Raw genomic sequence first — 12,420 nt, forward strand, 5'->3', positions numbered from 1 at the left:
AAGTCACTACTAAGATATAAACTCAGAATTATGAGAAGAAAGTAAGAATTGTGAGATATAAACTCAGAACTGTGAGAAAAAAATACAATATATAAACTCAGAATTGTGAAGAAATAAGTCAGAACTGTGAGAAGTAAGAATTGTGAGATATAAACTCAGAACTGTGAGAAGAAAGTCACAATTAAGATATAAACTCAGAATTGCAAGAAAAAGTCAGAATTGTGAGATATAAACTTAAAATTGTGAGAAGAAAGTAAGAATTGCGAGATATATTCAGAATTGTGAGAAAAAAGGTCAGAATTGCGAGATTAACCACAATTAAGATTTAGATATAAAAAAGTTATGGCATTATGGCAATAGTTTTTTTTAGAAAATGAAATGAAAATCATCCAGTCTTGACATAATTTTGAATGGAAATGAGCATGAATTAAAAATCAGTACAATTAGCTTATTAAACATGATTAATACATATGATTTAAACTCGTATCTAACAATTTTATGTTACAGTGTAGAGTCACTGTGTCACTATTGTAACAGGATATTCAGTAAGAAAAAATGTAGTTTACTCTGCATAAAACAATGTATAAATTGTTATTTGACAGTTGGTTAACATTACCAACAGGGAACATAAAGATGAAGTGAGCAAGAACATAAAGATCCCAAGAGGCCCTTTCGAATCTGTGCGTCATGATACAATAACCATAGTACACTTTCGCTTAATTTGACACAGGTTTCCCGCTCTGTGAAATGTATGTGATATTTGTCAGACATATATGAGTTGGGCCAGGAGCGTATCCCAGAGAGTTACAACTGGCAGGCAGCCTTACATAACACAAGCATTCATCAATAAGACAGAGATGCCATTGCATGTTATATAACAATCTATTTATTGCACAAAGCTGGGTTTGTTTTGGGGAAAGGGAGTAGTCTGTAGTGGCCAGGGTCACATGGGTGACCAACTCAATAAAAATACAACCTCAGTGCTCCTCAGAATGCATTCATCTGACAGGTACACTGACTTTTATTTGTTTCAGACTCTCATTTTTGCTTTCAAACTTTTTCAGGGTCTCCAGAGGAACGGTCAGTATCATCAAAGGCCGTGCCTGTACTAGTCGAGTTTGAGTCAATGTGAAATTAAAATTTGTTTTGCACAATTCAGTCAATAGCAAATAGATATAATCAAGTTTTTCTCACTACAGCAAATATATAATTCCAACTTTCTTTTCAGAATTGTGAGAAAAAGACAGAAGTGTGAGAAAAAAATCTGAATTGTAAGATAAGCTCAGAAATGTGAGAATAAAATCAGAATTGAGAGAATTGTGAGATATAAACTACAAGAAGTTCAATGAGAGGAAAGTTAGAATTGCATGAAAAAAAGTGAAAAGTATACTTACAATTGCAAGAAAAAATTCAGAACTGTAAGATCTAAACTCAGAATTACGAGTGAAAGTCAGAATTATGAGAAAAAGTCAGGGCTGTGAGATATAAACTCAGAATTGTGAGAATAAAATCAGAACTGAGATATAAAGAATTGTGAGAAAAAAGTCAGAATTACAAGATATAAAAAATAGAATTGTGAGAAAAATCAGAAATATAAGATGCAAACTCAGAATTGTGAAAAAGTCAGAATTGTGAGATATAAACTTGTTATTGTGAGAAGAAAGTTGGAATTAAGAGAAAAAAATCTGAATTGTGAGATATAAACTTGTTATTGTGAGAAGAAAGTTGGAATTAAGAGAAAAAAGTCAGAATTGTGAGGAAAAGTTAAGAAGTTCAGTGAGAAGAAAGTTAGAATTGTGAGAAGTATACAATTGCAAGAAAAAAGTGACATCTAAACTCAGAATTATGAGAAAAAAGTCAGAATTGTGAGATATAAACTTGTTATTGTGAGAAGAAAGTTGGAATTAAGAGAAAAAAAATCTGAATTGTGAGATATAAACTTGTTATTGTGAGAAGAAAGTTGGAATTAAGAGAAAAAAGTCAGAATTGTGAGGAAAAGTTAAGAAGTTCAGTGAGAAGAAAGTTAGAATTGTGAGAAGTATACAATTGCAAGAAAAAAGTGACATCTAAACTCAGAATTATGAGAAAAAAGTCAGAATTGTGAGATATAAACTTGTTATTGTGAGAAGAAAGTTGGAATTAAGAGAAAAAAAATCAGAATTGTGAGATATAAACTTGTTATTGTGAGAAGAAAGTTGGAATTAAGAGAAAAAAGTCAGAATTGTGAGGAAAAGTTAAGAAGTTCAGTGAGAAGAAAGTTAGAATTGTGAGAAGTATACAATTGCAAGAAAAAAGTGACATCTAAACTCAGAATTATGAGAAAAAAGTCAGAATTGTGAGATATAAACTTGTTATTGTGAGAAGAAAGTTGGACTTAGGAGAAAAAAGTCAGAATTGCGAGATATAAACTCAGAATTGAGGGACAAAAAATAATTTTGAGAGATAAACTCAGAATTGTGAGAAGAAAGTCAGAATTAAGATATGCACTTTGAATTACAAAAACAATTCAGAACTGTGAGATTAAAACTCAGAATTACGAGATATAAACTGCGAATTGAGAGAAAAAACTTATAATGGTGAGAAAAATGTCAGAATTGCAAGATATAAGCTCAGAACTGAGAAGAAAATCAGAATTGAGATATAAACTACAAGAAGTTCAATGAGAAGAAAGTTAGAATTGTGAGAAGTATACTTACAATTGCAAGAAAAAAAGTGAGATCTAAACTAAGAATTATGAGAAAAAAGTCAGAATTGTGAGATATAAACTCAGAATTATGAGTAAAAGTCAGAATTACGAGAAAAAGTCAGAATTGTGAGATATAAACTCAGAATTGTAAGAATAAAATCAGAATTTAGATATAAAGAACTGTGAGAAAAAAAGTCACAATTGTGAGATACAAAAATTTGAATTGTGAGAAAAAAATTCTGAATAACAAGATGTAAACTCTTTGAATTGTGAGGGTAAAAAAAGTCAGATAGTGAGATATAAGAATTAGAATTGCAAGAAAGATCTGAATTACAATAGACAAACTCAGAATTGTCCAAAAAAAAGTCAGAATTGTGAGATATATATTCAGAATTGAGAGAAATATGTCAGAACTGTGAGATCTAAACTCAGAATTATGAGAAAAAAAGTTAGAATTGTGAGAAATAAACTCAGAAATTGTGCGGAAAAAAGTCAGAATTGCAAGATATAAACTGAGAATTGAGGGACAAAAAAAGACAAAATTGTGAGATATAAGCTCAGAATTGTGAGAAGAAAGTCAGAATTAAGATATACACTTGGAATTGCAAAAACAATTCAGAACTGTGAGATTAATACTTATAATGGTGTGAAAAATGTCAGAATTGCAAGATATAAACCCAGAAATGAGAGACAAAAATGTCGGAAATGTGAGAAAAAAATAATTAAAAAAATTATTATTATAATCCAATTCCAAATAGATATGTTTTTCTCAGAACTGCAAATTTATAACTCACAATTTCATCTTTTCTTCTCAGAATTTTGAGGGAAAAAGTCAGAACTGCAAAATATAAACTTAGAATTTAGAATAGAGAATAAAATCAGAATTGAGACTCAGAAATGTGAGACGAAAGTCAGAATTACAAGAAAAATAGCAGAATTGTGAGATATAAACTCAGAATGCCAGAATTCAGAATTAAAATATATACTTAAAATTACACGAAAAATACAGAATTATGAGATATAAGCTCAGAACTGTGAGAAGAAAATCAAAATTGAGATATAAACCTCAATTTAAAAAAAAAAACTGTCAGAATTTATACTTAAAATTGTGGGAGAAAAGTCAGGATTGCAAGATCTAAACTCTTTCAGAATTGTGAGAAGAAAGTTAGAATTGCAAGAAAAAGTCATAATTCTGCCATAAAAAGTCAGAATTATGAGTAAAAAAATGGCAAGACATAAATTCAGAATTGCAGAAAAAGTCAAAATTATAAGATATAAACTCAAAATTGGGAAAAACTGAGAATTGCGAGAATTTTTTTTAGATTTGCTGAGAATTGTGAAATGTAGACTGAAAAATGTTTTACTCTCACAATTTCTAGTTTACATTATGAAGTTCTGACTTTTCCCCCCTCAAATTCTCCTTTTGTATGTTGTATTAAGATTTTTTTCTCAGAATTGTAAGGAAAAAGCAGGCATTGTGAGATCAACTCGGAATTTACGAGATGTAAAAATAAGTCCGAATTGGGAGACGAAAAAAAAAATTACAGTTACTTTTTGTTTAATGTTTTTATCCAGTGGCAGAAATGAACTTCCATAAATAACAGACGTAAAATGGGCTAGAATCTAGTTTTGTGTAATCATTCCCCTATTCCATAACATAAAACTCACAAATCAAACATATTGCACAAGAGTATGACATTAGGCCGTCCTCCCATGTGCAGCTTTCTGAAAAATCATTATAATTATGGATGCATTAAAATCAGGAAATATGTGAGTCTGACAGCAGCTGATCTCTGGAGGCGAAAGGGAGCCGGTGGGGTCAGATTACCTCAGCGCTCATGAGAAAACATGAGTCTGGCTTAACCGTGAGACCCCTGTCATTCTCCATCCTCTCACACATTCGTTCATGGCCTCAGGACACATTTCTGAAAAACGTTGCCAATGCATTTTTGATACACTCAACAAAGCCTCGCAAGCGTAATGTTTTGGTTTCCAGGTTACTGTTTTGTCTGATGGTGCTTACGTCAAGCGACAGTGTTCGTTTAGACATCCAAGCATGGCTTGTGTTACGAAAGCGGAAGTGGTAAGAAGAGACTCGGTCTGGCACATTCTGCGTTTCTCAATCATTCCAGCTGTCATCCTTAGTCTCCAACAGCCGTGAAATGTTGCAGAATAATCAATTATCATAAATATACTCCAATTGCCAGATATGCTCTGAAGTAATTATATAAATGGCATTAGCTCTAAAAGCATCACCGCTTGACTGATGTAATGCTGATCCGGAAGAAATGCAGACATGAGATCAAGCACTTTTTAAATATTTATGGCACTTTCCACAAACAGGATACAAAATAGGGTCCGTTTTTTTATTTTTCATATCTAAATATTATATGAGCTGTCATATTTTCTATTTATTTTACATTTAGGCTTATGCATTTTGCATCCTAGGTCCAATTCGGTGTCGGCTGGGCTACCAAGCAAGTTTGTTATGTCCGAAAAGCGAAACATATGGAGCTGTAATCATAACTGTGTACGAAAACATTTACAAGTGTTGCTGTTTTACCGCCTCTAATGTTCATTTCTGTTGGAAACTGCAGTTATATGTACTTATTGGTATGTATTTTGCATCTTGTGAAAAAGTTCCCAGAGGTACGCTTTCTTCATGAGACCAGGGAGGTTGAAGGATAAGCTTAATTATTGCAGGAGGGTAGATTAACTCTGGTAGACTTAAACTTGAAAATCTTTCCGTGGTTAAAAAATAAAATACCCTCTGATGTTCATTCATGTTTATTTCTTGCTTTAAGTAAGCAGTAAAGTACAAGAGTACTTATTGCTTTTATAAAATGGTTACCACACAACAAAATATATTAAAACCAAAAATATATGTATTGATATGTTACTTTCTTGAAGCAAGTTTGTTAAATGCTGTCCTTCCACTAAAAAATAGTTCTGATGTAACCTGCCTCATCCTTGGAGCTCAAATAAAAACAGAGAATAGGAGCTGTGTAATATTTTTTTTAACACCATATATGATATTTTCTCACGCACACATCTGCTTATCTCTCAGTGTGAGAGAATGTCTGTTTTCCGTCTTTTAGTTTTAAAACAGACCGATCCATGGCACTACGCGAGTTTCATTACAGTGTAAACTGATGAATAGACATACAATATCATACCTGAAACAGAAAACAAGCTGTTAATTCTGCCAATATACATAATACATGGAACCGTTTGATGCTATATTACTGATTGTTCATGTTGCTAAGGATGTTGCGCAGTGATACACAAAACTGCTGGGTAAAGCAGGGGTAATAAACAATTACGCCAGGGTATATACAGGAATCATGGACCTTTTTAAGACTCTTTCCATACATTTTAAGATCTCATCGCCACTTCAAGTTTTAACTGGTTACACAGGCAATCCTTTAACTTACATTTACTATATATTGTCAGTTTACCTGTTATTACAGAGTGCTTGATATGATGCACCAGAGCAGATCCTTCAAACACAGAGTGTTAGTACTGCACTTTAACAAGTCTTGCTGCTCAAAAGATCCTAAGCTCATTGACAAATATCATACGCCGTGTCCTAACTGCATGTGATGCAACAAGATTCCAGTGACAAGCAACTTAGTTGTCCACACCAATTTAGTTGTGCAGAATTGCACTCTCAATGAAATGGACAAGTTTATAATCTAATTCATAAATATTAAAACTTTTTAACATCATTAACACTAAATATTGAATGACTGATACCATCTTTGTCATGGAAAACACTTGTTGGTTTGCAATTTTATCATATGTTTGCCTAAATTTATTTTCAAGATCTGAGGTTAACTTTCTGTTGTTGCGTTTAGTATGGTTATAAGTGACTTTTAACATTGAATAAAGCACATAATCAGTACCTCAGATTATTACCGTCATAGTTTTTGTTGTTGTTCCAGCCGCGACGTCACAGAAATAGAAAGCGTTTCTAAAATAGAAATTTTGTGTGTCACCCGTCATGGCTAGTTAGGACAAAAAAAATCATTTTTATCGCATGTCCCGGTGTCATGTAGGACACGGTGATATGTCGTAAGATGTGCTCACTTTACACAGAGTGCGTGTGGTCGCGAAAACTGTTGCTGTAATGACATATATTTCAGAATTAGCCACTATCAAAATAAACTGGCTGCGGGTGTGCACCAGATATTATTTCTGGCGAGCTGCCTGTTGCCGAACACTGCAATACAGTGTCATATCTGTCACAACACATTAATAAGCCACAAAACAGTATTTATTGTTTGAATTCTAAAAAAAAAAAATAAGAAATTTAAAAGCGGAGACCTTGTTTCATACCAGTAACCTGTTTTTTGTTTGTAGTCTTTACTGATAAATTACTGGTAAATTACCGTTATGAAATCATGTGTGAATAGGACCTTTACAAAAATACCGGTAAATTTGTTCTGGCAATTTACCAGTAAGGGTAGTTGGAACATAACCGGTAAATTGCCAGAAGGATGCTGTGTTTGAACGTGGAATGAACTCCAGTATGATCACGTAGAGCGCTCTGACGAATAAAGTCTGCTTTGGTCTAAATTGGCCAATCATAGCGTTCTTGTAGAGATGACGTGATTACTCTGAGCTGTTTACAAAGCTACGCTGCTTGTTTAAATTAGTTTTTCTTTGTAAATATGCGCTTGATGGATATCTTCGACCATTCAGCCTCGCCTCACAGCTGTTTCAAGTGTTGTGCTCAAGAACCAGCCTTCTTTCTCAGTGCTGCGGCTTTGCAGTTGGATATTATTATGCGCGTTATTATGTGTCTTGGGTTTATAAGAGCAAAAAACGCATTCTGTTTGATCATTTCCTTATGCCGTTCACTATGCTTTGTTGTCAAATTGCACAGATAGTGAAATTAAAAGCATTTCTGATGACATGACAGAATTTGCTGGCATTTTGGTGCTGTTGTGTGAATGGTCTTTTACCGTTAAAAAGCCAGAATGCCATTGCCTGTGTGAACAGCATATTTCTGTCAGTTGAAAAACTGGAATAAGGGTATTCACTTGTCTTCCTATCATGATGCTAAAAAGTATCCAAGTGATGTCACTTCCTGTGTTTCACAATGTTGAGGGACCTTACTTTTTTGTAATACAGGAATTAATGTGGAAACAGAGCTACACAGAATGTTACATACAATGCCAAATATTATGTTTATGGTAAGACAGAATAGGTCATAATTAAGGCAACAGCTATTTGCACAAAGTGCTATTCATACTATTTATTGCAAATAGTGGCAATTATCTCCACCTCAGAATTGTAGTACATTATAAAAAAGTATGCAATCATAACGTATTGAGTGTAAATTATAATTTTAATTCAGATTATTAAATGGATGCCACCTTATTAGGACCCATGATGCACTTTATTTTATACTTTCTGATTCTTTCCTTTTTTGAAAATGAATGCCTTTCAAATCTGCAGAAGAACGAGTTCTGCATAATGTGGATTTCATACTCAGCCGTTAGTGTGAAAAAGTCACAGCTACAAGCTTCACCACCTACACCACTGGAGCGTTTGTTTAGCAGGCGTCTTTTGTAATGTTGTCTATCCCAACCACACTTTAATGGGCAGAGCTAGTGTAAATAACCTCAGTCAACAAGGCAGGATATTTGCACTAAGTGTAAATAGACACTCAATAGTATTCAATAGTATGTCATTTTTTAATTTAATTCTTGGATACAGTCAAGAAGGCCTAACTGAATTTCATGAGAAAATGCAACTAGTTTACACTGTGGTAAGTTGTGGCGAATATGAATTCAGGATTGCATCAACCAATCACAGAGGAACAGAACCAGTCATATCCAATCATTTCACGACTCTCACATGACTTTCCATTCATTCTCAATTACCCCCCTACCAAACTCACTGCACGATTTAGGGGGTCTGTTAAAACTCAGTGGGCTCAGGGGAGGCGAGAAAGACTCCCGCTGTAACATTACCTGTTGGTGTCACAATTTTTTTTTTTTTGAAAAACAAGTGATTTATTAACTTTTAATGTTATATTTTATAATTTTGGCATAGTTTAATTTTTGTACAACAAATATTTTGTGGAGATACTGCCTCCCTTGCCTCCTTGGAGGAAGCGCCCTTGATAAGACGGTACAAAGACCTCAAGACCTCTAAATTGGGACAGGCCAAAATCACCCTTTAAAAAGGAGCAATTGCTGTTTTACAAACTGGCCACTTGCTCTTGGTTAATCTAACATTTAGATCATACTTTATCTAAAAAATGTAATAGTTCTCACAACAAAAATTGTGTGGTTAGTGTCTCTAATGTTTGTTTTGTATTTGGAGTGTACACACGGAAACTGTGCTCTGCTGTGCTAGCTGAGCAAATAGCTGAACTTGAATGAGTTTGACATGATTTCTGAAACACTTATTGAATCAACAGAAAACCCCTCCATATACAGTACCTTCCTTTGTGTGGGTCGTGCTTTGCTGTGGCTTTTCCCCGTCAAATCCTGCCACACATGTTTGTGCAATAATCTTTCTAAGAGCAGGATTCTGTCTGTGACAGATCTTGGAGATGTATTCTCTCTCTGTGCGACCGGTCTAGGAAATGTAATCTCTCCGCCGAAACTAGGCCATGGCGTGATTTCACATTTGTTACACCGCCAATAGCACACGGCTTGTCACAAAGAGCATCCATTTATTATGCTGTCCCTCAGGCTCTTGTGTTCTAACAGATCACCTTTAGAACTCATCTACTCCCCTTCAAAGTACATATTTCATTATGAATTGTTTTAGAGCTCACATCATATTGAGGGATCCTCTATCCATATATTTCAAGATGCTTTCAATTATGAATGGCATAATGCATGCAGCTGTCAGACTGAAGAACAATGTGTTATGCAAGGATATGAAAAATGACTGGTAGGGTTTTTTGGTGTGTTTAACTGTGAACTATCCAGTTGCTAGGGTGTTCTGTGTGGTTTTCAGAGTGTTGCTAGGGTGTTTTTTAGGGTGTGAAGATTCTATGGAGTTGCTTCGTGGTTGCTTTGGTGGTTCTTTTGGTGTTGTTATGCAATTCCCAAGGTACTTTGAATGGTTCTTGCTGTGTACTTGTGAGGGAATTGCTATGGTGTTTTGAGTAGTTGCTGTGTTGTTGCTCTGCAATTGCTAAATTGGATGTTCTAAGTGGTTCTTAAGTTGTTGCTTGAGTATTCTAAGTGTTTTATTAGGGTGTTTCTATGCTGTTGCTAGGGTTCTGTGTGTGGTTCTTAGGGTGTTGCTATGCTGTTCTGAGTAGTTGCTATGGTGTTGTTATGTAATTGTTAAATGGGTGTTCTGATTGGTTCTTTAGTTGTTGTTTTAGTGTTCTAAGTGTTTCTTAGGGTGTTTCTGTGCTGTTACCAAGGTGCTCTGTGTGGTTTTTAGGGTGTTGCTAGAGTGTTTTGAGTAGTTGCTATGGGGTTATTATGCAACACCATGGGACATTCCGATTGGTTCTTTAGTAGTTGCATGACTGTTTTAAGTGTTTTTAGGGGGTTTCTTTGTTGTTGCTAGGTTTCTGTGTGTGGTTTTTAGGGTGTTCATAAAGTGTTTTGAGTAGTTGCTATGGTGTTATTATGCAACACCATGGGACATTCCGATTGGTTCTTTAGTAGTTGCATGACTGTTTTAAGTGTTTTTAGGGGGTTTCTTTGTTGTTGCTAGGGTGCTGTGTGTGGTTTTTAGGGTGTTGCTATGGTTTTTTGAGTAGTTGCTATGGTGTTATCATTCAATTGCTAAATGGGAAATTCTGATTGGTTCTTTAGTTGTTGCTTGAGTGTTCTAAGTGGTTCTTAGTGTGTTGCTATGGTGTTTTAAGTAGTTGCTATGGTGTCGCTATGCAGTTGCTAAATAAGTCTTTTAATTGGTTCTGTAGTTTTTGCTAGGCTGCTCTGTGTGGCGCATAAGATGTTGCTATGCTGTTGTCAGGGTGCTCTGTATGGTTTTTATGGTGTAGCTATGTTGTTTTGAGTAATTTCTATGGTGTTGTTACGCAACTGTTAAATGGGGTGTTCTGATTGGTTCTTTAGTTGTTGCTTGAGTGTTCTAAATGATTCTTAGAGTGTTTCTATGTTGTTGCTAGGGTTCTCTGTGTGGTTTTCTGTTGCTAGGGTGTTTTGAGTAGTTGCTATAGTGTTGCTATACAGTTGCTAAATATAATGTTCTGATTGGTTCTATAGTTGTTGCTTGAGCATTCTGTGTGTAGTTCTTATGGTGTTGCTATGGTGTTTTAAGTAGTTGCTATGGTGTAGTTATGCATTTGCTATAATGTGATGTTCTGATTGGTTCTTTAGTTGTTGCATGAGTGTTCTAAGTAGTTCTTAGAGTGTCTCTATGTTTTTGCTATTCTGGGTAGCTTCTACGGAGTTGTTCTGTGATTGTTGGGGTGTTCTGAGTGAAGCTCAGGGCGCTGCTTTGCAATTCTGAAGATGTTCAGGGAGGTTCTGTCTCTTGAGTGTTGAGTAGTTGTTAGGCTCTTGTTATTATGTAGTTACTAAGGTGTTCTGAGATGTTGCTCTGCTGTTTTTAGGGTGTTCTAAATGGTTCTCAGTGTGTTGCTATACAATTGTGAAGATGGTCTGTGAGGTTCTGTCTCTTGTAGTTCTGTGTAGTTGAGTAGTTGTTAGGCTCTTTCTGAGTGGTTGTTAATATGCAGTTACTAAGGTGGTCTAAGTGGATGCTGTACAGTTGCTAGGGTGTGTGGTTCCTGGGTTGTTGTTGTTTCCTTTGCTATTAAACTGCATGTTTTATTGTTCAGGCAGATATGAACATGTGCTCAGTAAGTTTCTTCTCATAATGTTGCTCCATTATGACAGTAGTTGACTTTGCGTGGTGGAATACGTTTTTTAAATTACCGTCCATTATTGTGACCCTTTCACAACATATTGATACACAAAATCGAGATTTCATAGCTAGAATCATCTGCGTTCACATACTCGCATAAGAGTTTTGAAGTTTTTATTTATTTATTTATCTATGTATTTTGCAGTGGGGTCACTGAAAGTAAAACAATAGACAAGTGAAAACACTGAACCTTAATAATTACCTTATTATTGAGCCTTGCGGTAAAATGATTACTAAGGGTTTTCTAAAGGGGTTTGTTACATTTATTACATTGGCGTGAGTTGGAGAGAAGCACCTGCTGGCCTGAGTCAGTTATTTTCCACCATGACAGTAAATAAACAGTCCACCTGCTATCAGTTAGCTCAGTGGTTGAGGCTTGGGGAAAGGGAGAGTAGAATGGGCGGTACCTTTTGCTTCAGGGAAGGACATTCATTTCACATCTGTTTCCGTTTCACACCCTGCCTGCCTCTGCTTGCGTGTGTGTGTGTGTGGATGTGGATGTGTCTGTTCGAGAACAAATGTGTGTGTGGGGGCTTTGTGTCCTGGATCACCATCTTGGCAGAACTGAATCTATGTTCGCAGAGAGATGCAGGTGACAAGGAAGTGCATGATGGGACAGGCTTACTATGGAAAATGTTAGATTTTTGAGGTTGTGTGTGTGTTTGAGAAAGCAGAAGTGTGTAGCAGAAGTATATTGTAGAGCTAACAGAGACTGACTGTGCTAATGACCATGTCTGTTCATGTTTTGCATGAGTTTACTCTGCTTTTGTTACTTGTGGGCACATGAAAGCAATTGATGTGATTTTTCTAGGGTTTATGTCAAGCATACACATGTGCAATTGTTTTTTCTGCATGTG

General features: G+C 35.3%; 1 protein-coding gene across 2 annotated transcripts in view; it reads left to right on the forward strand.

Moving 5' to 3' along the window:
- Positions 1 to 12,420, forward strand: part of gnaz (guanine nucleotide binding protein (G protein), alpha z polypeptide) — a 72,506-nt gene that overhangs the window by 33,551 nt on the left and 26,535 nt on the right. The window lies entirely within an intron of this gene.

The sequence above is a fragment of the Garra rufa genome, chromosome 23, assembly GCF_049309525.1.
Source record: "Garra rufa chromosome 23, GarRuf1.0, whole genome shotgun sequence".
NCBI classification, from domain to species: Eukaryota; Metazoa; Chordata; class Actinopteri; order Cypriniformes; family Cyprinidae; genus Garra; species Garra rufa.